At 42.9% G+C, this 27,797-nt stretch overlaps 1 pseudogene; it reads right to left on the reverse strand.

Moving 5' to 3' along the window:
- Positions 1-1,294: 1,294 nt before the first annotated feature.
- On the reverse strand, positions 1,295-25,526 carry LOC121552642 (annotated as a pseudogene).
- Between the last annotated feature and the right edge of the window lie 2,271 nt (positions 25,527-27,797).

Consider the following 27,797-nt stretch of genomic DNA (forward strand, 5'->3'; position numbering starts at 1 on the left):
TATGGTTTTGTTTCAGTGTCAACAAGGTCATTGCCAATGAGAGCGAAAGCGATACATGGCTGGAAACATCCTTTTTCCGGCTTGATGAAAACCTCTGATAAGATAGAGACTGAGAAACAGAGATGTTGGCAACACAATAACTCTGCACTCAGAGGGGAAAAAAGCAACTTCCAATAGCAGTGATATTTATTTCCAAAAGGCACTCACTACATTTAATGTAAAGGTGGCACAAGTAATACTGTGAACAACGTCCAAATATTGAGCAGGTGTTGCCCATGCTACCTCAACATGGGCAGTTAGAAAACGCTATGCTAAGCATCGTGGTATACAACCAACACCAAATAGCATGATAATGTATATGTAAAATATCATGCTTTTTAGTTCTATATCTTATTTATGCTTTGAATGTTGCATTTCTTGCGTGTGTGCGAGAGAGAGAGAGAGAGAGAGAGAGTGAGAGATACAAAGAGAGGTATTGTTATTTAACCCATGCACCTTAAAGGGTTTGTAATGACATTGTTGTAATACAATTAGTAACCCACAATCAAGATACAAAGTGTACATTTGACTCATGCACGTTCTCAGTGTCACCATCTCTCCTCTGTAATATGAACATATAAATGTACTTCATAGACGTTACATGGTACACAAGTATAACAAAGATGTCAGCTAACAGTAACACACTGTATTCAAGCAAATCATTGTATCGATGTATCATATACATTTTCTCCAAAAAACCTCATTCTCCCAAATTCTCAAATTTGACAGTATCCTGTCTAAGCAATTAGGGACATTTTTCCTTCCTGCATTATGGCTTACCTTCCGTTCCATTGTCATAAGCTGTCATCTTCAGAAAGCAATTCTAAGTGCAAACAAAGCTCCTCTAATGCTACAAAGTGTGAATGCAGTATACTTTAGACACATTTCAACGACAACATTAGGACCACAAGCCCTGAGATTGTGTTAAAGAAAGTTCATGAACTAAATAGCATAATCACACACTTTTTAAACAGTTTAGCTCTAGGACCATGCACAGACAACATTATGGTTGTTTTTTTATAACTTTTTTCATCAATTTTCTGAGTTTATGTGTTGTGATGGAATGAGAACAAGGTCGTACATTTCACAATAACCAAATCCAGGTGACTCTCCAGTTGTTGTTTTTTTTATTCCATTGTTGCTCTATTCTCAGCAGCTCAGTTCTTTTGTCCTAAAATGACTTCAGATATTTTATTTAGGACCAGCACCGTCTCGTCGAAAGTCCACCACGTGCATAAAAGTCACAGATCCCCCCAAAGAGACATCAAAGCATCTTACTTGCTTTATTATCGACTCTTCTGAATAGCAGCCATCTTCCCGTTCACTCAAAACAAACTCCATCATTTTCGTTGTTCTGTACCACAAGAACCTCCAATCTCAATCTTTTACCAGGTGATTGTAGAAACGTATGATGTCAATGTATTTTCTTCAGGTTATTAGGGCACAGTGAATATTGAATAACATTACATAGCACACAGGGACACAACAGTTCCCCCAATATCAAGCACACAAAGGAGTGAGAGAGATGTAAGGCACATACGGTGGTGAGGTTTAAAACCTCCTTTACCACATAAGAACAATCAACATTTTTAAGGATCCATCTTGATACGCAGCTCCTTTTCTTCAAGTTCAAGTGTTTCCCCCTCAGTATTTTTTTCTTTGGTCTGTAGTGGTATGAATGGTACTGTGAAACCATTATGGGGCTTGCACACTTCAACGAACAGCGGCAGATCGGACAGGCTGGTGTTGAACTTTTTGTCTAACCCCTCCTCTTCCTCCTCCTCCTCCTCCTCTTCCTCCTTCCTCTTCCCCATCTCCATAGGTGGAGTACTATAGGGCCTGCATTGTAGCTCATCTGGGATATTCTTCTTCAGCTCGCGGTTCTTGTTCCTCTTGGCCAGCTTGGTGACGGAACCCAGGCGATTAAAGATGTTGTCGTCAGAGGAGGCCACACTGTCGGACCGGCGCGGATCACACTCTGCCCCCCTTAGACGCAGGTTGTTGAGTTTCGTGTCGATGCTCTCCTGAGACGAGGTCTTGTAGGGGTTAGTGTCCAGGCTGTTGAAGGCAGCACGGCGTTCCGGGGGAGAGCATGTCCATGGAGACGGCCCACTGGTCCAGGCCCAGCTGACGGCGCTCCATGCTGCGGATGGTGGCGGTCCGCTGGAGCTTGTCGCTGACCTCCACACTCAGGCGCCGCCGCGTCTCCCGGAACTCGGCGCGTACGTTGGCCTTCCACTCGGCCGCGTGGGCCTTGATCTCTCCGACCTGGAGCACGGAAAGATAAAACCAAGGGAATTCCACACCGTAAAATACTATAACGCATGAGAATTGGATAGTTAATCAAATTACAGAATTGGTGGCAGTAGCTACAGTAGGTAAACAAAACGAAAGCGTAGATTGCAGTCTCTCCTTTCGAGGTTAGAAATTAAACAACAACTATTTTCATGGTTTAACAATTTGAATGTCTATTTTAATCCTTTAATGTTCTTCTAATGGGATACTTGAGAAACTGCTAAGCCCATGTAGTGTTCAACTACACCATTACAGCTCTATACCGTAGTAGTATGGTCATATAATGCCACCCACACGTAAAGAATCTTACCTCCTCTTTTGTCTTCTTGGACAGGACCCTCAGCCAGTCACCGATCATGCTCAGTACAGCAGCGAAATAGGCCAACCCCACCAGAATCCAGAACCACACCAGTGGTCTATACCAATTACGATACTCGACCCTCCGGTCCCCTCCTATAGGATGTAAAGAAACAATGAAACATTCAGCATGATGAGAGACATGGGTCGTGTTCAGAAGGGCTAACCATAGCAAAACATTTTTTAACTGTTAACAAAAATTTGTGTTTCTTATTGGATAAGTACAGGTAATCCCTCCCTGTATCAGTCCATTTTCTTCCGTTTGGTGACTATTAAACATGACCCTGATATACACTGATTCTATTGGCACATTTTCTACCTGAATATCTTAAGCTGATGGGCTAAAATCCAGAGAACAGAAACGAACAAAGCTAAATTTCTCAGACAAGTGCTTGTGTGTCAAAGAGTGATTGGGAAATAATTCATCAGTGCAGTGTGGCAGCAGCTCGGTCAGTGAGATCAAGCTATGAGAGCCTCCTAATGGACTTCAATTCACTAAGACAATAAACAAACTGCATTTCACATTATCAGCACCTTCCACGCCCATAAAGACACCTCCATTAATGATCAATATTGAGCCGTAGTAATAATGGCACAGAACAAGGTGCCAAGTTGTGGTAGGAAAACGTTTGAATAGTAGCTCCTCCAAACAGTAGTGTCATGCCAATAGGGGGCACAGGGGCAATTGCTCCCTCAGATTTGTCCTGTTTAAAAAATAACTATTGTGTTGATGTTTGTCTGTAGTACTACTAGCCACCTAGCAATTTTATGAAGTTGGCTTTAGCTAGCATCCCAATAGGTTCACAATCTCCCAACCTCATAACTAGCTACCAAGAAGCCATTTCAAGCTATCAATCAAGTTAGAGTAGCTAGCTTGTCTAATTATCTTAGCTGGCATGCCTGCTGGCAACGTTGGTAGACTTTAGAAAAGCAAGCAATAACTAAATGTACTGAATAAGACACATTATTTTACCCAGATTTTTGCAGAGATCCAAAGAAGCATATTTAGTTTATTTATAAAAAGAATCACCAGGAGGATACAGACAGCTCAAGAGGTATGCTTAAATATGCAGAAAAATATGCATATTTTTTTATATAGAATTAAGAATAATTATTATGGATCTAGATTGCAGGAAATCGCTGTTTCAGGTGTTTGAAAAATGCTAAATTCTCCAACCACCCCGCAGCCATCCTCATGTACTTTTGCCCCCTCAGATTTTGGGGGTGCATGACGCCATCGCCTCCAACCATAACAGATTTTGAAGCAAAATGAATGGCCGCAACAGTTGTTATAATAACAATTTTGGTAACACATTAATTAAAACGATGTATTAGTTGTTATTATGTACTGTATGGGCCTTTATGATGTCTTAGTGTAGAAAACTGACTCAACATGGCTGTTATTTATCGAGAGCATCCTGACTGGTTGCATCACCGCCTGGTATGGCAACTGCTTGGCCTCTGACCGCAAGGCACTACAGAGGGTAGTGCGTACGGCCCAGTACATCACTGGGGCAAAGCTCCCTGCCATCCAGGACCTCTATACCAGGCGGTGTCAGAGGAAGGCCCTCAAAATTGTCAAAGACTCCAGCCACCCTAGTCATAGACTGTTCTCTCTGCTACCGCACAGCAAGCGGTACCGGAGTGCCAAGTCTAGGTCCAAAAGACTTCTCAACAGCTTCTACCCCCAAGCCATAAGACTCCTGAACAGCTAATCATGGCTACCCGGAATATTTGCACTGCCCCCCACCCCATCCTTTTTACGCTGCTGCTACTCTGTTAAGTATTTATGCATAGTCACTTTAACTCTACCTACATGTACATATTACCTCAACTACCTCAACTAGCCGGTGCCCCCGCACATTGACTATGCAACGGTACCCCCCCCTGTATATATAGCCTCCCTACTGTCACTTTATTTTACTGTATATATAGCCTCCCTACTGTCACTTTATTTTACTTCTGCTCTTTTTTTTCTCAACACTTTTTTGTTGTTGTTTTATTCTTACTTTTTTTGTTTAAAATAAATGCACTGTTGGTTAAGGGCTGTAAGTAAGCATTTCACTGTAATGTCTGCACCTGTTGTATTCGGCGCATGTGACCAATAAAATTTGATTTGATTTGATTTGATTTAGTAAGAATCATTTTCAGATAATCATCTCATTATGGCATTATTCACAACAGAAACATTACATTTACATTTTAGTCATTTAGCAGACGCTCTTATCCAGAGCGACTTACAGTTAGTGAGTGCATACATTTTTATACTGAATATGAACTAATAATTAATCTAGCTCTCACCTGCCACATAGTCTCCTATTCCAATAGTTGTCAGAGTGATGACAACAAAGTAGATGGCCTCCAGTCCCGTCCAGCCTTCTATGTGTTTGAAGATGACAGCTGGGATGGTGACGAAGAGGATACAACCCGCCAGGATGAAGAGTAACGTGGAGGCCACTCGGATCTTGGTCTGGCTGATCTGGTTCTGTTTATGCTGGGAGAGGAGAAGAAGACACACACATATATACACACACACAAACAAACACAGCGCGCTCACACACACACACAGACGAACAGGCACAGACACACACACACACACACACACACAGTGTGAGTTATGGAGGCCATAAGGCCAAGGCCATTCTGTGGTGGCGTCCCTACTGCGTTCGAGTGATGACAGTTGTGACTCTGACAAGGTGGTTTCTACAGTATTTATACACATTGATACTGCCTGGTGATGAGCTAAAGATGCATAAGATTCATGATTAGCTCAAACGAGGCGTAATGGTGGTTGTGACTGTGGGCTGTCACAGAGGCACAGCTCACTCAGTACAGCTCTCACCGTAGGTGTTCCTGTTTGACTGCTACACTAATTTATTATTATTACACTATAATACCCCACAGGCCAGAACAGAGCGGAGGGTAACTGTTGGGCCAATCAGAATAAAGCACGACAGCCATCGCCCCCTGCTCATTAACAACCCATAATGTAAACACATCATTAGTAGATGATAACACCTCACTCAGTACAGAACACTTTTACTTTCAACCTGGTGCATAGGGACGGGTGGGGAGCCAGGCCCACCCAATCAGATTGAGAAAAAAATGGTTTTCTTATAATTAATTTTTATGCTCTTTACATATCAATGTTCCAAACGCAACATTATGTATTTTTACCTAAATATGCAAACACCATCAGATATAATTCATAGCAAGCAGTGCACTGGGTTAGTCAGATTTGATGAAATATAACAGAACAGATGAACTGGAATGACATTCACTCTCACAGGATGGGTTGCCAAGAATAACTAACTGAAAGCCACACCCCCAATAAGCCACGAAAATGACTGCATTGAGGCATATGTCACTGTGCTTCTATGGCTATATGCACCATGCCACTGCCTACTTCATTTGTTCATTTAGCACACAAGACAGCTCATAATCCAGTGCCTTTATAACAGTCAACACATCTACAGCTCTGGAATAAATTAAGAGACCACTGCAAATGTTTCTTAAATCAGCATCTCTACATGTACAGTGAGGGAAAAAAGTATTTGATCCCCTGCTGATTTTGTACGTTTGCCTACTGACAAAGACATGATCAGTCTATAATTTTAATGGTAGGTTTATTTGAACAGTGAGAGACAGAAAAACAACAAAAAAATCCACAAGAACGCATGTCAAAAATGTTATGAATTAATTTGCATTTTAATGAGGGAAATAAGTATTTGACCCCTCTGGCAACTCGAACCTTCAGCTCCCTCAACAGATTTTCTATGGGATCAAGGTCTGGAGACTGGCTAGGCCACTCCAGGACCTTAATGTGCATCTTCTTGAGCCACTCCTTTGTTGCCTTGGCCGTGTGTTTTGGGTCATTGTCATGCTGGAATACCCATCCACGACCCATTTTCAATGCCCTGGCTGAGGGAAGGAGGTTCTCACCCAAGATTTGACGGTACATGGCCCCGTCCATCGTCCCTTTGATGCGGTGAAGTTGTCCTGTCCCCTTAGCAGAAAAACACCCCCAAAGCATAATGTTTCCACCTCCATGTTTGACGGTGGGGATGGTGTTCTTGGGGTCATAGGCAGCATTCTTCCTCCTCCAAACACAGCGAGTTGAGTTGATGCCAAAGAGCTCCATTTTGGTCTCATCTGACCACATCACTTTCACCCAGTTCTCCTCTGAATCATTCAGATGTTCATTGGCAAACTTCAGACGGGCATGTATATGTGCTTTCTTGAGCAGGGGGACCTTGCGGGCGCTGCAGAATTTCAGTCCTTCACGGCGTAGTGTGTTACCAATTGTTTCCTTGGTGACTATGGTCCCAGCTGCCTTGAGATCATTGACAAGATCCTCCTGTGTAGTTCTGGGCTGATTCCTCACTGTTCTCATGATCATTGCAACTCCACGAGGTGAGATCTTGCATGGAGCCCCAGGCCGAGGGAGATTGACAGTTATTTTGTGTTTCTTTCATTTGCGAATAATCGCACCAACTGTTGTCACCTTCTCACCAAGCTGCTTGGCGATGGTCTTGTAGCCCATTCCAGCCTTGTGTAGGTCTACAATCTTGTCCCTGACATCCTTGGAGAGCTCTTTGGTCTTGGCCATGGTGGAGAGTTTGGAATCTGATTGATGGATTGCTTCTGTGGTACATGTGTCTTTTATACAGGTAACAAAATGAGATTAGGAGCACTCCCTTTAAGAGTGTGCTCCTAATCTCAGCTCGTTACCTGTATAAAAGACATCTGGGAGCCAGAAATCTTTCTGATTGAGAGGGGGTCAAATACTTATTTCCCTCATTAAAATGCAAATCAATTTATAACATTTTTGATGTGGATTTTTCTGGATTTTTTTTTTGTTATTCTGTCTCTCACTGTTCAAATAAACGTACCATTAAAATTATAGACTGATCATGTCTTTGTCAGTGGGCAAATGTACAAAATCAGCAGGGGATCAAATACTTTTTTCCCTCACTGTACTTATTGTTTATATTTGTCATATTGTTGTGGATTACCGTATGCTGTGAACTTACCCTGAACATTTTCTCCACCTTGGCGATGCTTTTCACGAATATGGTCCCTAGCTGGTCCCCCACACCGGCTAGTAGGAACCCAAACAGAGGGATGCCAAATATTGCATATAGGATACAGAAAATCTTCCCTCCCTCAGTGCTCGGAGCAATGTTACCATACCCTGTGGAAGGACAGAGAAAGAGAAGGGCATGTTTTCTGGATGTGATGAGACCTCTTTCCTATCAATGGCAGACACAACCACAGTGGGATAGCAATTCCATCTCCTCTCCTCCATAGACTTACACACATCCTGCTATCTACAAAAGGCTAACATACTGTCTGCTAGCTAAGCTTCTGTCCCTTTTCTCCACTGCTTGCAGTGGAAAAAGCTTCTGTCCGCCATCCATCAAACTGAAGACATCCAGTAGTCAGGGGTGCTAATGGTTTGGAAGGTTCTTTTGAAGACAATGCTATGATTGATGCTGTGATTTCCACACAGATAACACAGAGCCAGAGCAACACAGAACCTATAAGGCCAGTTTCCCAGACACAGATTAATAAAACAAATTGCTGGACTAAAAAGCACTTTCAATAGATATTGTCCATTAACATGCTTTTTAGTTTGGGTCTGGGAAACTGGCTCCTAACGTCTTGATTGTCTCTAGTCTATGTAAACAACATTACCTCAGGTGAAATGTCAGAATGTTTCATCAGCCCTTGCACTTGACTTGAACTACACCTACACTGCCTGGTAACGACCATAGCTGTGGAAAGTAGGGGTGCTGAGGGTGCTGCAGCACCTCCTGAAAAATCTGAAGAAAACATATACAGTGGGGAGAACAAGTATTTGATACACTGCCGATTTTGCAGGTTTTCCTACTTACAAAGCATGTAGAGGTCTGTCATTTTTATCATAGGTACACTTCAACTGTGAGAGACGGAATCTAAAAAAATCCAGAAAATCACATTGTATGATTTTAAAGTAATTAATGTGCATTTTATTGCATGACATAAGTATTTGATACATTAGAAAAGCAGAACTTAATATTTGGTACAGAAACCTTTGTTTGCAAGTACAGAGATCATACGTTTCCTGTAGGTCTTGACCAGGTTTGCACACACTGCAGCAGGGATTTTGGCCCACTCCTCCATACAGACCTTCTCCAGATCCTTCAGGTTTCGGGGCTGTCGCTGGGCAATACGAACTTTCAGCTCCCTCCAAAGATGTTCTATTGGGTTCAGGTCTGGAGACTGGCTAGGCCACTCCAGGACCTTGAGATGCTTCTTACGGAGCCACTCCTTAGTTGCCCTGGCTGTGTGTTTCGGGTCGTTGTCATGCTGGAAGACCCAGCCACGACCCATCTTCAATGCTCTTACTGAGGGAAGGAGGTTGTTGGCCAAGATCTCGCGATACATGGCCCCATCCATCCTCACCTCAATACGGTGCAGTCGTCCTGTCCCCTTTGCAGAAAAGCATCCCCAAAGAATCATGTTTCCACCTCCATGCTTCACGGTTGGGATGGTGTCTTGGGGTTGTACTCATCCTTCTTCTTTCTCCAAACACGGCGAGTGGAGTTTAGACCAAAAAGCTCTATTTTTGTCTCATCAGACCACATGACCTTCTCCAATTCCTCCTCTGGATCATCAAGATGGTCATTGGCAAACTTCAGACGGGCCTGGACATGCGCTGGCTTGAGCAGGGGGACCTTGCGTGCGCTGCAGGATTTTAATCCATGACGGCGTAGTGTGTTACTAATGGTTTTCTTTGAGACTGTGGTCCCAGCTCTCTTCAGGTCATTGACCAGGTCCTGCCGTGTAGTTCTGGGCTGATCCCTCACCTTCCTCATGATCATTGATGCCCCATGAGGTGAGATCTTGCATAGAGCCCCAGACCGAGGGTGATTGACCGTCATCTTGAACTTCTTCCATTTTCTAATAATTGCGCCAACAGTTGTTGCCTTCTCACCAAGCTGCTTGCCTATTGTCCTGTAGCCCATCCCAGCCTTGTGCAGGTCTACAATTGTATCCCTGATGTCTTTACACAGCTCTCTGGTCTTGGCCATTGTGGAGAGGTTGGAGTCTGTTTGATTGAGTGTGTGGACAGGTGTCTTTTATACAGGTAACGAGTTCAAACAGGTGCAGTTAATACAGGTAATGAGTGGAGAACATGAGGGCTTCTTAAAGAAAAACTAACAGGTCTGTGAGAGCCGGAATTCTTACTGGTTGGTAGGTGATCAAATACTTATGTCATGCAATAAAATGCAAATGAATTACTTAAAGATCATACAATGTGATTTTCTGGATTTTTGTTCTGATCTCTCACAGTTGAATTGTACCTATGATAAAAATTACAGGCCTCTACATGCTTTGTAAGTAGGAAAACCTGCAAAATCGGCAGTGTATCAAATACTTGTTCTCCCCACTGTATATACAGTATTAAAAAATAATAAAAAATAAAGTAGTGCACTGGGCCTTTACTAATCCTGTATTAGCGGACCGATATAGCCATCTGTAGTGCATCAACAACACATTCTCAGCACCCCCTTATTCCTAGGAGTGGAGCAGCTCACTACATTTTATCTGACAGATGACTCATACTCACATACCAATTCCAGATCTATCTTATATAAAAAACCAGTTTGCAGGTATAGACCCTATTCACAGCTGAACGTTCTACCAGCTAACGTGGGTAGCTAATAAATGGTCCCGTCTTTTCAAATCATGGCCGATGACAATGACAATACTCTAGCAATGTTTTTCTGAGTATCCCAAATCAAATATCATTTTACCGTGTAGGTATGCAGTGGTTTTAATCTACAGGTCACACTTAAGAAAGTTTTTTTAAATTGGTTTCAACGGAGCACTTCACTTCCTACCCTGCAAAAAAAAACCTTTAACTTTAAGAAATTCACGTTGGTCAATGAACAATGGCCGCAGTTTAAATAAGGTGAATTGCCACTACTATTATCATTGTTTCAGCGAGAACAATCTATTGCCTATTCCTGAAAGGACCATTATAAATAAAGGGTTGAATGGATGGTAAGGAATAACAAGTAACAGTTATGATAGATCACATAGGCCTTAATGGAGTTTCGATAATGGTGACCAATGTAGTAGCAGGTGTATGTAATCCTAATCCAATACTAAAACCATTACCTATGGTTGTGATGACGGTTCCAGCGAAGAAAAAGGCACTGCCCAGGTCCCAGTGACTGGAGTTATAGGATGTGTCTCCTATCGGGCTGACCCCAGCATTCACTGCATCTACAGAGTGCTGGGCACACATACAGTGGGGAAAAAAAGTATTTAGTCAGCCACCAATTGTGCAAGTTCTCCCACTTAAAAAGATGAGAGAGGCCTGTAATTTTCATCATAGGTACACGTCAACTATGACAGACAAATTGAGAAAAAAAACTCCAGAAAATCACATTGTAGGATTTGTAATGAATTTATTTGCAAATTATGGTGGAAAATAAGTATTTGGTCACCTACAAACAAGCAAGATTTCTGGTTCTCACAGACCTATAACTTCTTCTTTAAGAGGCTCCTCTGTCCTCCACTCGTTACCTGTATTAATGGCACCTGTTTGAACTTGTTATCAGTATAAAAGACACCTGTCCACAACCTCAAACAGTCACACTCCAAACTCCACTATGGCCAAGACCAAAGAGCTGTCAAAGGACACCAGAAACAAAATTGTAGATCTGCACCAGGCTGGGAAGACTGAATCTGCAATAGGTAAGCAGCTTGGTTTGAAGAAATCAACTGTGGGAGCAATTATTAAGAAATGGAAGACATACAAGACCACTGACAATCTCCCTCGATCTGGGGCTCCACGCAAGATCTCACCCCGTGGGGTCAAAATTATCACAAGAACGGTGAGCAAAAATCCCAGAACCACACGGGGGGACCTAGTGAATGACCTGCAGAGAGCTGGGACCAAAGTAACAAGCCTACCATCAGTAACACACTACGCCGCCAGGGACTCAAATCATGCAGTGCAAGACGTGTCCCCCTGCTTAAGCCAGTACATGTCCAGGCCCGTCTGAAGTTTGCTAGAGTGCATTTGGATGATCCAGAAGAGGATTGGGATAATGTCATATGGTCAGATGAAACCAAAATATAACTTTTTGGTAAAAACTCAACTCGTCGTGTTTGGAGGACAAAGAATGCTGAGTTGCATCCAAAGAACACCATACCTACTGTGAAGCATAGGGGTGGAAACATCATGCTTTGGGGCTGTTTTTCTGAAAAGGGACCAGGACGACTGATCCATGTAAAGGAAAGAATGAATGGGGCCATGTATCGTTAGATTTTGAGTGAAAACCTCCTTCCATCAGCAAGGGCATTGAAGATGAAACGTGGCTGGGTCTTTCAGCATGACAATGATCCCAAACACACCGCCCGGGCAACGAAGGAGTGGCTTCGTAAGAAGCATTTCAAGGTCCTGGAGTGGCCTAGCCAGTCTCCAGATCTCAACCCCATAGAAAATCTTTGGAGGGAGTTGAAAGTCCGTGTTGCCCAGCGACAGCCCCAAAACATCACTGCTCTAGAGGAGATCTGCATGGAGGAATGGGCCAAAATACGAGCAACAGTGTGTGAAAACCTTGTGAAGACTTACAGAAAACGTTTGACCTGTGTCATTGCCAACAAAGGGTATATAACAAAGTATTGAGAAACTTTTGTTATTGACCAAATACTTATTTTCCACCATAATTTGCCAAAAAATTCATTAAAAATCCTACAATGTGATTTTCTGGATTTTTTTTTCTCATTTAGTCTGTCATAGTTGACGTGTACCTATGATGAAAATTACAGGCCTCTTTCATCTTTTTAAGCGGGAGAACTTGCACAATTGGTGGCTGACTAAATACTTTTTTCCCCCACTGTACAAAGACATTCAACAGATCATAAGAAATAGACTACATCAAACGGATAAAGATGCTAGCGTTGTGTACAAAATTGCAGCATTGTTTGGTGGCATAGAGTCTCTTGAGAGTCTGTCTATTAGTTATCCTATAGTTGCATTTTGAATAGCTGAATTCTCAGGGGGGCTTCCGCATAAGGATCCATCAAACTTTCCAATGTGATTTCATAAAGCAGCCAGTTGCGTAACATATGACTGCTGTGTAGCTTACCGCTGATGACGCCTCTGCACGGTGAATCATCATGACAGTGCCACACTGTGAGAGAGGTACCATGGGGCGGGCGGGGCACATGGTGCCCACGATGCCCTGAGCAGCCCTCACACTCTGCGCCTGTCTGCCAGTCTACCCGGCAGGAAGCCGACACGCCAGATGGAGCTTCGGAGTGGCGAGCAACAGGAAGTAGCTCAGGGTGTGAGGGATGGTGGGATAGGTGTGTGGAGGCGGTTGAAGGGCAAGTAAACAAGGGCAGAGGAGGAGAGGCCATGACAGTCCAGTTGTAGAGTACAGAGAGAGAGCTTCAGATGGACCTGATTGTATCTGATCATCACAGACCATGCTGATAGTTGATGGGTGCATGTGTAACGGAGGTGGCTCGGCAAACCATGCTTGAGTGATGACTAACCTTGCCCGAAACCTTAAGACTTGCGCTAACTCTCTGAGCAAATGCCTTGGCTTTAGCACAGCGGGCTAACACATTATTGGGATGCGCAGGAGACCCGGGTTTGAACTCTGGTTGGTTACACATGCAATCAGCTCCACTTTCCAAACTGAGAGTCTAATCATAGGTAAGTTTGAAGAACCATTACTGCATTCATCTACTTTACATCTGCCCCACATTTTGTTTGTATCGTCCTTATATAATGCAACAACTCTGACTCTTTGGACACGCTAAACTTTAAAATAGCTTTTATTTTTATTTGGTAAGACTTTGGTATTCATTCAGTCCCTCTCCTCTCCCCTACAACAGGTTGTTGCCGTAAATGAGAATGTGTTCTCAGTCAACTTATTTGGTAAAAATATGTTTAAAGCTAGAATCCTTAGTTGCTACATTAATCTTTTGACTTATAAATTAATGATATACAGTGCCTTGCAAAAGTATTCATCCCCCTTGGCGTTTTTCAAATTTTTTTTGCATTACAACCTGTAATTTAAATGGATTTTTATTTGGATTTCATGTAATGGACATACACAAAATAGTCCAAATTGGTGAAGTGAAATTAAAAACATAACTTGTTTTTAAAAAATCTAAAAAATAAATAACGGAAAAGTGGTGCGTGCATATGTATTTGCTATGAAGGCCGTAAATAACATCTGGTGCAACCAATTACCTTCAAAAGTCACATAATTAGTTAAATAAAGTCCACCTGTGTGCAATCTAAGTGTCACATGATCTCAGTATATATACACACACCTGTTCTGAAAGGCCCCAGAGTCTGAAACACCACCAAGAAAGCGGCACCATGAAGACCAAGGTGCTCTCCTAACAGGTCAGGGACAAAGTTGTGGAGAAGTACAGATCAGGGTTGGGTTATACAAAAATATCAGAAACTTTGAACATCCCACGGAGCACCATTAAATCCATTATAAAAAAATTGAAAGAATATGGCACCACAACAAACCTGCCAAGAAAGGGCAGCCCACCAAAACTCATGGACCAGGCAAGGAGGGCATTAATCAGAGAGGCAACAAAGAGACCAAAGATAACCCTGAAGGAGCTGCAAAGCTCCACAGCGGAGATTGGAGTATCTGTCCGTAGGAACCCTTTAAGCCGTACACTCCACAGAGCTGGGCTTTACGGAAGAGTGGCCAGAAAAAAGCCATTGCTTAAAGAAAATAATAAGCAAGTGGGAGACTCCCCAAACATATGGAAGAAGGTACTCTGGTCAGATGAGACTAAAATGTAGCTTTTTGGCCATCAAGGAAAATGCTATGTCTGGCGCAAACCCAACACCTCTCATCACCCCGAGAACACCATCCCCACAGTGAAACATGGTGGTGGCAGCATCATGCTGTGGGGATGTTTTTCATCGGTAGGGACTGGGAAACTGGTCAGAATTGAAGGAATGATGGATGGTGCTAAATACAGGGAAATTCTTGAGGGAAACCTGTTTCAGTCTTCCAGAGATTTGAGACTGGGACGGAGGTTCACCTTCCAGCCGGACAATGACCCTAAGCATACTGCTAAAGCAACACTTGAGTGGTTTAAGGGGAAATATTTAAATGTCTTGGAATGGCCTAGTCAAAGCCCAGACCTCAATCCAATTGAGAATCTGTGGTATGACTTAAAGATTGCTGTACACCAGCGGAACCCATCCAACTTCAAGGAGCTGGAGCAGTTTTGCCTTGAAGAATGGGCAAATATCCCAGTGGCTAGATGTGCCAAGCTTATAGAGACATACCCCAAGAGACTTGCAGCTGTAATTGCTACAAAAGGTGGCTCTACAAAGTATTGACTTTGGTGTGGTAGGCAGACTCAAAGTGGTAGGCATGTTGTGTAAATCAAATGATACAAACCCCCCAAAAAAACATTTTAATTCCAGGTTGTAAGGCAACAAAATAAGAAAAATGCCAAGGGGGGTGAATACTTTCGCAAGCCACTGTACCTCATAGTGTGGAAATATATATAAAACATAGGAAAATCACGTTTTTGACTGCACTGGGCCTTTATCAACAAACATGCATTTTATCAACTTCCACTGTCCTCCAAGATTTGCTGAATTTCCTCTTCACTTCAGTTTGCTCCTCAATTCATGCACCTTGGTTGGAGAGCGAGATAGCGGCAGTGTTACTTTCCCTGAGCCCCATCCTGTTCCCCAGCTCATTATTTACGTTTAAATGAAAATCCTGCATGGATCAGAGCAGGGTTTCCCAAACTCAGTCCTAGCACTACACAGCTTATTCAAATAATCCAAGCTTGATGATGAGCTGGTTATTTGAATCAGCTGTGTAATGCTAGGCCAAAAACCAAAACGTGCACCCAGGGGGGGCCCCAGGACCGAGTTGGGGAAATCCTGAATCAGAGGACTGGTGAAGAGTTGGCACTGGGGCAGTGCAGCAGCATGCAAGAATAATAAAAGGTGTTCAGCATTTCTATCTGAATGGGTTTTGCTTCAGAACACCCAGAATGAGTTCCCCCAAAAAATATGAATATAATCTCCTCAGAAGCAGCCAACACCATCAAGGATGACTCTGAAATATTAATTTAAAATATATCCTAAAGTATGAACGATCTGATAATCTGATTGATCTTTCAGCCATGTTCAACCACATGGCTTCTCTGCATTGCTTCTGTAACCTCCTATTCATAACAATCATTCTCTCCTAATGTACTTGCATGTACATTCCTCTGCTGAACATTCTCTGTTTGTGGAGGGCCTTCTCAGTAAACCAATACATGCCACATACTTATTGTCAGGACCCATTGACACCACATGCAGTAATGTATGCAAGCCTGCCAAGCTAACTTGGCAAACGGTTATACTGTTAAATTATGTTATTGACACTTGTGCAAGTACTAGACATGACTTGGCACAGGGGGACTTTATTCTGTAGTGGATGGATACTCAAAGTCACTCCCTACCCCCATAAACAGCTGAGGAAAAACTATTCCAGAGATTTCACAGGAGGAGTCTATCACTGTCGTCGCCACAGAACTGACAGAGAATGCTGAGGAGATAAGTATACATCTCCAACCAGTAGTCTGGCTGAAGCCCTGCTCTTCCCTGCACTGCCCTGGCATGCCTTGCCTGTCCAATAGGCTGTACCTCTGGGCTAAGACACTAAAGCAGCAGCCTGGCAGCTTGGCAGGTTGGCACATGTCCCAGCACTTCTTATCATCTGCCCTTTTCTCTGCCACAGAATAATCACCTTTCACATTAAATAGGAGGCCTCATGGTGCTTTGTTATTCTTACATATACTGTATGATTAGAATATGTACATACTGTATATCTTAGCTGAAATTGGGCAGGATCTCTGCACGTTATTATCATGACAAATGTCAACAAAACTTCAAACTAACTAAGGACATGATGCAATCCATAGTGCAGAAGATCAGCGTTATAGCGCAATTGACATTTAAAGGCAATGTTTCCGCGTTCGCAGAGACTGCATTCACAGTAAACGCTGCATATGTCGGCTCAATCGGAAATAACCTTTACATCTAAACCGCGCTACAATGCAGATCTTCCACGGATTGAATCGAGCCCTAAGCCGAGGACATAGGAAGGTTGAGATTTCATTAATAATTATGCAAATGAATGCAGGTCCAAAATGAATATTTAAAGTGTTCATGAGCTATAATACAGTCAAAAGGAAGTCTGGGCCCTGCCCAGCGGGCAAAACTGGTTGCAATTACATCAATATGACGTATTTTATGACGTTATGCCATAACGGTTATGGTCATGTTGTATATTGTCTTCATGTCTTCATCTGGTTGTAATCTGGTTATCTGACCAGATAACAACCAAAATATGATATATTTCCCATAAAGTATTGATCTTGTCATGAAAAATATACCCTTAACAAAGAGCAGTTGTAATTTGGTTATATCTTCTCAATCAGACAACTAGAAGTCATGGGACATATTTTGCCTGCTGGGTTTCCTCTCCCCCATGTTAAAGGCCTTTTGCAACTTTCATAACTGTGTCAGCAGAGGGAATGTGTCAGCAGTCGCATGAAAACCCAAGAATAAATGTATCCTCAAGCGAGACAGGCTGGAGAAGGAGAGGGGGTAGAGGGGGAAGCGGAAGTGAGTAGGTGAGTCAATGCTCACTCGCACAGACACACTCCACACCTCTGAATCATGGCCCTAGTGTTGGGTAATTAGTAAAAGCACCATGGTAGGACCTCAGTGGGATGGAGTGACACACAATAACACACCAAACCCTCCCCCTGACAGTCCCCCAGCCTGCTACAGTCTACACTACAGGCTGCAACCTGCCTTATGTTTGACAAGACTGATTCAGTCGCTAACAACAATATGATCTGGTAATATCCAGTACCCAAACAATGACTCAGAAGGCCAAGTTACCCAATGGCTTCAGTAAAGATGAAAAAATGGTATATTGATCCTCCAGAATCAGTGTGATGGAAAGACCTTGTCACTAGATTGTTGTGGGTACTGTAGTACATCAAGCTACGCTTATAACATGATGTGGCACATTACTGGACTTTAAAGGACTAATGGACAAGATACTGTAATGAGTACTCTGTTTTATCCCAAGCAGCAGTAATCACACCAGAGTAGAGTCCCGGAGGAGCAGTCGACATTCCCCCAGCCACACCTCCATCCACCGTAGGTCCTTCAGAACTATAGTCTCTAAAGAATAACTGATTCCCCAGTAGATGCTTTTAAGACTTACAGCTCGATTTAGCCTTCCTGTGCTGCAATTATTGGCAGCACAGCACAATTATTACTGCATATATCAGAAGGGATACTGTTTCTTTAACCAACGCCGAACACGCCTGGAGACTCTTATCAAACGTAAAGAACTCAAAAGATGATGGTTCAATGAGAAATCCCATGTTAGCTGTTAGATTACAAAATACCTTGAATGCTGCAGCATACGAGTCACAAAGATCCAATCAGGAAGAAAAGTACATCTATGTCTGACATTCTTATGTCAGCTAATGTCAGTGCTGTATTTTTAGGGGGGAACGCATTTTGGATTGCAGATGCTCTGAATGCACTAAAATACAGGGCATTCAGAAAATATTTTTGATAATTTATAAAAAAAATAAAAAACAGAAATAGCTTACTTACATAAGTATTCAGACCCTTTGCTATGACACTCGAAATTGAGCTCAGTGGCATCCTGTTTCCATTGATCATCCTTGAGATGTTTTTACAACTTGATTGGAGTCCACCTGTGGTAAATTCAATTGATTGGACATTATTTGGAAAGGCACACACCTGTCTATATTAGATCCCACAGTTCACAGTGCATGTCAGAGCGAAAACCAAGCCATGAGGTCAAAGGAATTGTCCGTAGAGCTCCGAGACAGGATTGTATCGAGGGACAAATCTGGGGAAGGGTACCAAAAAATGTCTGCAGCGTTGAAGATCCCCAAGAACACAGTGACCTCCATCATTCTTAAATGGAAGAAGTTTGGAACCACCAAGACTCTTCCTAGAGCTGGCCGCCAGGCCAAACTGAGCAGTCGGGGGAGAAGGGCCTTGGTCAGGGAGGTGACCAAGAACCCGATGAACACTCTGACAGAGCTCCAGAGATCCTCTGTGGAGATGGGAGAACCTTCCAGAACGACAACCATCTCTGCAGCACTCCACCAATCAGGCCTTTATGGGAGAGTAGCCTGGACTTGAACACAATTGAAATTCTCTGGAGACACCTGAAAATAGCTGTGCAGCGATGCTCCCCATCCATCCTGACAGAGCTTGAGAGGATCTGCAGAGAAGAATTGGAGAAACTCCCCAGATACAGCTTGTTTCGTCATACCCAAGAAGACTCGAGGCTGTAATCGCTGCAAAAGGTGCTTCAACAAAGTACTGAGTAAAGGGTCTGAATACTTATGTAAATGTGATATTTCCGTTTTTATTTTTAATACATTTGCAAAAATTTCGTAAACCTGTTTTTGCTTTGTCATTATGGGGTATATTGTTTAAAACAATGTAATCGATTTTAGAATAAAGCTGTAACTAATGTGGAAAAAGTCAAGGGGTCTGAATACTTTCCGAATGCACTGTTTGTCCACGAATTAGTGCTGAATTGCCTATTTTGTCTCGGGTTCTCTGCAGGAAAAGATCCATTCTACATTACAAGCATTACGGGCCCCCAACATGGCCCTACGAAGGCGGTGAGCCTTAGCAAGTGCATTGGCATCCCTCTATTCCCCAGCACCTTTTTCTAGAGAGGAATTTTCCTAAACTTGATTGCCCTCTGCTTTAGCCCATGTCTCTACTGCTTCAGAGTTGTACTGTATCTAAGATAAATGACCACCTCTTGTTTCCCAGTTAAAACAGTTCAAACAGTTCAAACAAAAACAATTACAAACCCTCTCACCTCCAATCATTGCCCAAGCCCAAGATCCTTGAGTTATTGTGAGCAAAGTGTTTCCAATTAATTCATTATTAAAATTCACACTGGCACCCATGTGTTTCACTGTGTATTGTTGGCGAGCCGACCAGGAGAAACTTGGCTTGGTGCCATACCCTGTAGTTGGGTTTCCCTACACCGGTGGGACTGTGGCCTGCCTTTGCTTACATTATCCTGTCCATTATCATCCAGGGTTTCACGGCTGAGTGGTCAATATCTGGCTGATCCAAACTCTTGAGTGTTACTCTGGCTGTTTTATGAGGAGCTGGAAGCATTTGGCCCTGAAAACCCTGATGACCCTTGCAGAAGTGAGAGTACTACAGTACAAATCAAATAAAGCACAGTTTATGATGTTCCTCCTATCCAGATTAATTTATTTCCTGTTTTTCTTTTTCAGGAGGTGAAACCTTAGATTGTAGCAACTATTGTTTTCTGGAAGCTATCTTGAGCTGGGTCCGAGAAGTTTGTTTCAATATCGACTAAAAGGGAGTAGGACTCAAAGAAATGGCAGGCATTGTCAGAAACGGCGACAGTGAAATGCGGTAGGCGAAGTCACACGCAGGACACGGAGCTACAGGAAATCGTACTTTAATAAAAGTCGCCAGTGAAATAAACAGTCTCCAAACAACGGAGAAAACTAACAACCGGTACACTGTCGATGACACAAAACAATAACACACAACACACAATGCACGACAGAGGGTTAAATAGGGAATACCATCCAACATAATGGGGAACAGGTGTACACAATCAGACACAACAAGTCAAACACCGAAACATAGATCGGTGGCAGCTAGTACTCCGGGGACGACGAACGCCGAAGCCTGCCCGAGCAGGGAGGAGGAGCAGCCTCGGCTGAATCCGTGACAGGCATACCCTTGCAAGTCAAATTGATCAAGGTGAATCTAAATAAGGAAATCTATAGAATTACTTAATGTAAAAGGGATACAATTTTTGCAGATGTATTAAAAATTAAAACGGAAATATCACATTTACATAAGTATTCAGACCCTTTACACAGTACTTTGTTGAAGGACGTTTGGCAGCAATTACAGCCTCAAGTCTTCTTGGGTATGACGCTACAAGCTTGGCACACCTGTATTTGGGGAGTTTCTCCCATTCTTCTCTGCAGATCCTCTCAAGCTCTGTCAGGTTGGATGGAGAGCGTTGCTGCACAGCTATTTTCAGGTCTCTCCAGAGATGTTCGATCGGGTTCAAGTCCGGGCTCTGGCTGGGCCACTCAAGGACATTCAGAGACTTGTCCAGAAGCCACTCCTGCATTGTCTTGGCTGTGTGCTTTGGGTTGTTGTCCTGTTGGAAGGTAAACCTTCACCCCAGTCTGAGTTCCTGAGCGCTCTGGAACAGGTTTTCATCAAGGATCTCTCTGGATTTTGCTCCGTTCATCTTTCCCTCGATCCTGACTAGTCTCCCAGTCCCTGCCACTTAAAAACATCCCCACAGCATGATGCTGCCACCACCATGCTTCACCGTAGGGATGGTGCCAGGTTTCCTCCAGACGTGACGATTGGCATTCAGGCAAAAGAGTTCAGTCTTGGGTTCATCAGACCAGAGAATCTTGTTTCTCATGGTCTGAGAGTCTTTAGGTTCCTTTGTGTGTTAAGAAGCACGGTTTGGCGGGTCATGTTTCGGAGGATGCATGCCTCTCCCAAGCCCTTTGAGAATGAGACAAGATCGCAATTGGATATCACGAAAAAGGGGGTAAAATAAAAAAAAATAACAAATATTGCCATGCATTTGTGACAGACCGGGGTTCAAAACTAAGCCTCCGGTGTGCCACAATACTGTGTTAGCCTCCTGAGCTAAAACCTAGGCATTCGGTTAGGGAGATAACACAAATCTTCAAGATTAAGATTCAGGGTTCTTTTCAATAAAGCGTGGTTCTCCAAACCACCTCTGTTACACATCCATAGGAATTGGCATTTGTCCATTCTGATCTCTATTCTCCACCTCTCCTCAGTCGCGTCTCTGAGCCATTGTTATGCCAACCATATTCCCTGTGAGGCGCTAGGAATAACGTGTGTCTTAGGCATCACAGTGAGGAGAGTTTGGCAGTGGCAGCCAAGGCCTGAAAGACGTCACATGCTGGCACTCAGGCTGCTGGGCATGCTGGTCAAAATAACACACATGTATCCTGTTTATCAATCACAGTGCCGTACACAGTCACCCACAACGTGGTGGTCAGTGGTCGCCTTCAATTCAATCTGACACACAGCTAGACTCTATAGTTATGTTTATATACTACCCTGTTTATTGTGGTTCGTATCCAATTTCAGGATGGCTGGCAGTGTTACAGGCTACTGTATAGTGTATGTGTGTGTGGGGCTTAAATAGCATTGGATCGATACGGAGTTCAAGTTTCAGTAGACCTGAGTCCCCACTAGGGACCCCAGACAGAGCTGGAGGAGACAGGAGAGCTCCAGTATTGACTACATACTGACCTAGTGGCTGCTGCTGTCTTTCCTTACCTTGATAAGCACCTCCAGCTCCGCCGGTGAGACACAGGGGTGCTTCTGCAGGAACGCCGCCTTCTCCGCGGTGATGGTCACCTTCTGGTTGCTCTCGAAGGGCTGCTCCAGCGCCCGGAACATCAGGCCTCCCCCCACCAGATAGGCAACCACCACCACGAACACCGCTACCACGGTCTTCCACTTCATGACCGTGAACAGGGGTGAGCCATCCTCGCCCACCGCCTCCATGCTGGCCACCATGCTGGCAGGTCGCGATGGAGAGAGCCGGGGCACGGTGCAGCCCATGGGGTTCTGCATGGTGGCCACACTGGCCTGGACCAGGCTGGCACTCATCATACCTGACTGGACCTTCTTGGGGGGGAACAGTTTGGTCTGGACCGCCACTGCAGAGAAAAACATGATGAAACATTATTGTTAGGTGCTGCAATATAGGAAAAGTGAATGTGTAGTCATATACTGCACAATCCAGATGTAAGCAAAGGGGTGGGATAAAACAGAACCCTACCACCCTACAGCATGTAAATAAGTTGAATATATTGTCTGGGTACGACTACCACATGGAACTGGGCTTGATGTTTTTGGGCAGTTTGGGCTTATAATTTATTTCCGTCTGTCAGCCCCAGGAGTATGACAATGAAATAGTAATGGAGTGTGTCTTGATGCTTAAGGTTTGAGCAGCACAGGGTGGCAGACAGAGAGAGAGAGAGAGAGAGAGAGAGAGAGAGAGAGAGAGAGAGAGAGAGAGAGAGAGAGAGAGAGAGAGAGAGAGAGAGAGAGAGAGAGAGAGAGAGAGAGAGAGAGAGAGAGAGAGAGAGAGAGAGAGAGAGAGAGAATCTCTAATGTGTTCTGTGGGCTTTCTGAAAACCCATTATGGTTGAAGGGATACTTCGCGATTTTGGCAATGAGGCCCTTTATCTGCTTCTCCAGAGTCAGATGACCTCTTGGATACCATTTTTATGAGCAGGCATCTCAGAGCAGTGGCATGGAGTTTTCCATCAGCACACTCCATCAGCCAGTGGATTCACATACTCTGGCCTGGTATGGCTGGCAGCCCCAAGAACAGGCTGAGAATGCAATTTTTTATGGATTAAAAAGTGAGCCTTTATATATGAATACATCCTTGGTTGATAAACAATTTCCTAATGCTGTACTGTCTGAATGATATTTGAAAGAAAAACCAGGAGTTGATTTTCTGTTTGTCCCCTTGTGATATGCCTTTGTAGTTATAAACATCCACAATTCATAGCCAAAGCATCCAAATATGTTTTTCAGCTGCATTGCTTCTATTTCATGCTTATACCTTCAAGGTGCTTACTTTCAATATTACATGATGTAATATTAAGAATCGTCACAGTTCTGGCACATCTCATGTACCTAACCATTGTACAAAGTATACTAGGTTTTGATTATGAAAACAAATATAATTAATTAGTGCTGGTGATTTATGTAACCATTCAACCACACTGTGAGGAAAAACATTCACTACACTGGTCTGGCAGGCGCAATGAATTTTGATGAGCAACACTTTGCTGGCTGCATGTAGACCATAAAACACGGTTGACATTTCTCCCAGAAGGTCATACCGATGAAAACGTATAGTCACCTGCTGCACTGGTGGCTGGAGAGGCGGCTGGGTAAACATGTGATCGTGCGCGAGAATAGGGCAGCCGCATTGACCTGCCATGCATGCAGGATTGGCGGGAACTACCCATGCAGAGCTACAGCTCTACCTAAATCCGATGAGGCAATGTGTTTTTACCCCAGCTCTCAATGCATCACTATGCTGCAGCAGCTGTAACATACAAAGTGCTCCTTTATGACATTATATTACCGACTGACAGTTCACATTGGCCATTTAGCCTTCACCTCAACAGACATGTTTTAGACTAGAGTGCGGCCATTGTCAATTCCCCTTAAAAATAACATAAACGAGGAATCAGACCTTTATTAGTGGCTAAATTGTGTTAACATATATTTATACATAAAATGCCAATAGGAAACATGCTACCAGCATGAGGTAGGCTAGATGCAAGGAGTCGTGCCTATCCCTGGACCTAATCTGATGGGAATGTCAATCACCAAAACAGCCATGCACTCTCTAAATCAAGAAGAATGCATAAAGCTCATTAAGATGGCAGGTAGCCTTATCCCTCTCCATGGCTCCTACTTTATCTATCTGGACAAAGATGTATGCTGCTTTGGTGGATTGCAGGCACAGTTTCCCTAGACACATCAGTGCCCACCAAATGTAGTATCTACATCAACAATAAATTTATTACATTCTTTAGGGGTGGGATCAGAGCCATAGCCAACATGTGGCTCTACGTGGGATTATAGGTAGGCTTTATTCATAATAGGGAAAACAGTTGTGGTATGCGCCATTCCTCGTTGGATAGTGGTCATGCAATGCATGCTCATGTGTGTGTTGCACTCAATCACTGCAGTTATAAATTAACTTAGCCTATGTCAATAACATCAATGTATGTTTATCAATACATTTCAAACTTCACCTTTGGTCCAATGATATAAAGGTTACTTCAAGTATATACAATTAAACGAAATAACCTATAATAGACTGTTACGTTAATATTGGAAGCATTTAACTCAATCGATCTGCTTTCATTGATTACCGACAAACGTTCCAAACGTTCGAATACAAACCTGGCGTAGGGTTAGGATTCCCTGGTTTTCTTGGGTTCTCCGTGGGAAATTTCATCTTGATTTTCGGTTTTCCACAATGGACCAAACCCTTGCCGAAAAAAACTGACTGGAAAGAAAAAAGCCTTGTCTTTATGTAAAATCTTTCAACGCCCTTTCTATGGAATCCTTTGTTTTTAACCGAGAGAGAATGGAGAACGGTAGGGAGTAAAAACACATCATCCGTGTCTTATTTTGCTCTTGTCAGTGAGAGCGAGGTGCACACCCGGGTAAAAAGGTAATTATGAGCTCTCCTCTTCCCGCAGCTGCCTCTAGTAGGAATACCAGCACAGCGCACACCCACTATTGCTCGTTGCACCACAGTCCACGCCTGTCCTTTTTTAAACGACAAAACGCAGGAGGAGTCGGAGCTCCAACAGCGTTGACGAACTTCACGATTACATGTTCAATAATTGCTCTTGACCGCTGCAGCAAAGACTTCAGCAAGTGCGAGGTGGCGTATGACGTATTCTTATGACAGCACTCCAAATCGAAGAGGCATATGGCAGCCAAAGTTCAGCATGGAGAAGTCGGGGTTGCTAGCATTTTTGACGGGCAAGGCATTGGCTAATACAGCTTGTCATGTGTGCCATCCTACAAAAAACCTGACACTTATAGACTATAGGCTTTTAATGGATGAGACTCACGAAATAAAGGTTCGTTATAAGGGAGGCTGAATGCGGAAGCCGGGAGCCCCCAGGTAACTGGCAGATAGTGGTCCCTGCCGCAAAGCTTTATCATAATAACCTGTGCTTCTGGACACGTCATTACATCATCCAAACATGCAGAAGAAATCAATCACATATGGGTATCCTTGCCCACCTCTTCCACTTCTTAAATTGTACTGTTACGTTAACATTTTGGGCTTAAAACGTTTGTTTTGGTGTGTCAGGCAATGCATTGGCATGACTCATATTCCCGTGTTGCAAATAATTGGAAGTCAATTTTTAAAAAAATGGTATTGTGATCCGAAAATACTGGATTGTTTTTCCATGTGCCTATAACAACGTTTTGTCTTTTGATGTGTAGTGGAGGCACACGCATAATAAAAGTTAGAGAGCCTTTTGTTAAATTATTGGCCTATTGCATAGACTATATTCGCCATTGATTGTACCCTCAATGTTAATACATTCATGACTTGAAAACGTATTTTATATTGTAACTGTAAATACATGAATGTATACTGACATGTGCCTAGTAAAACACCGAATATGAGCACTCTTTGAACTGGACATGCAGCCGCATGATTTCAGCACCATGGACAGCTCCTCCAGGCACTGGGCGAGTGACGTGCTGAGGTGGAACCATCATAGTTCACACCTCTCTCTCTCTCTCTCTCTCTCTCTCTCTCTCTCTCTCTCTCTCTCTCTCTCTCTCTCGCTCATCATATCTCTCCTCATCCCCCCCCTTCTCTCTCTCTCTCTCTCTACACACACACATACAAACACACACACACACTACACAGAACCATGGGCTTTTCATTCAATATTCTTTGTAGTCTTTAAATAGCTTATAAGACTTATGAATACTTCGAATACAAATATCCTGGGAGACAAGGAAGTTTACATGAATAATGCCAAGCACAGCAACCTGGTCTCATAGACTAGATGTAACATAGTACTTGTAAATCCGGGAGACTCAAATTAGTATCATATGTTACGTTTGTTGTGGTTACAAAAGACAGATGGTACCTTAAGGCAAAAACGAAAGTAGGGTGGTTGGATGGGTGGGCGTATAACGCCAACTTCTAGCAACTCAAAGGTTGCGAGTTTCTAATCTCATCACAGAGAACTTTAGCATTGTAGCTAATTAGCAACTTTTCAACTACTTACTACTTTTTAGCTACTTTGCAACTACTTAGCATGTTAGCTAACCCTTACCCTAACCCTAACATTAACCCTTTTAGCTAACCCTTCCCCTAACCCTAACCTTAACCCTTTAATCAAACTCCTAACCTTAACCCTAACCCCTAACCCTAACTCCTACTAGCTAGAATTTGTAAAATGTCATACATTTTGCAAATTGGTAACATATTGTACGTTTTGCAATTGTTTTATTCAACTCAGTGCTATAATGTGCAAATGAATCTGTGGTGATTCAGTACTGGGGGGGTGGGTGGGGTGGGTGGGACAGCTAGGAGAGGTCTCACTATCTTCCTAGCGGGTGGGAGCTGGGGAGGTTTGGGATTGTGGGAGGAGGGAGGTAAAGGGGTTCTTCTTGTGGTCAATTGCAACCTTTTTTATTTTTCACACACTTCCATGTCCAAATTCTATCATTCAGCAACTGATAATGTAATAACTGCCAAGATCAAATCAAAGTGTATTTGTTGTGTATAGACATTAGCAGATGTTAAATCAGGTGCAGTGAAATGCTTTTGTTTCTAGCTCCAGCAGTGCAGTAACAGTACATTACTAATACACAAATAATTCCAAGAATAAATTTACAAAAAATTAACAAGAATTTAGCAAGGTAAGCGTCCGGGATGTGAATAACTTTTATAACTTTTGCATGTATAATGTAATAAATGCTGATAATGTGATAAATTGCCAATAATGTAATAAAGATGCTGAACACCTAACATACTGTTTTTGCGCATAATGTAATAAATAGATATATATATATATATATATAGATATATATATATATATATTTATTTATTTTAAATTTTTTAGGGGGTAGATCAGCTTTAATATTGCAGATAGATTCTAACTTCCATTAATGTAATTGTCTGCATCACTTCCAATCCCCCATATGTTTTCTTTCTTTTTTTCTCGCATATATATATATATATACACATACATACACATACATACATTTACGCATATACATACATATATATACAGTGAGGGAAAAAAGTAGTTGATCCCCTGCTGATTTTGTACGTTTGCCCACTGACAAAGAAATGATCAGTCTATAATTTTAATGG

This window comes from Coregonus clupeaformis, chromosome 36 (genome assembly GCF_020615455.1).
Source record: "Coregonus clupeaformis isolate EN_2021a chromosome 36, ASM2061545v1, whole genome shotgun sequence".
Taxonomy (NCBI): Eukaryota; Metazoa; Chordata; class Actinopteri; order Salmoniformes; family Salmonidae; genus Coregonus; species Coregonus clupeaformis.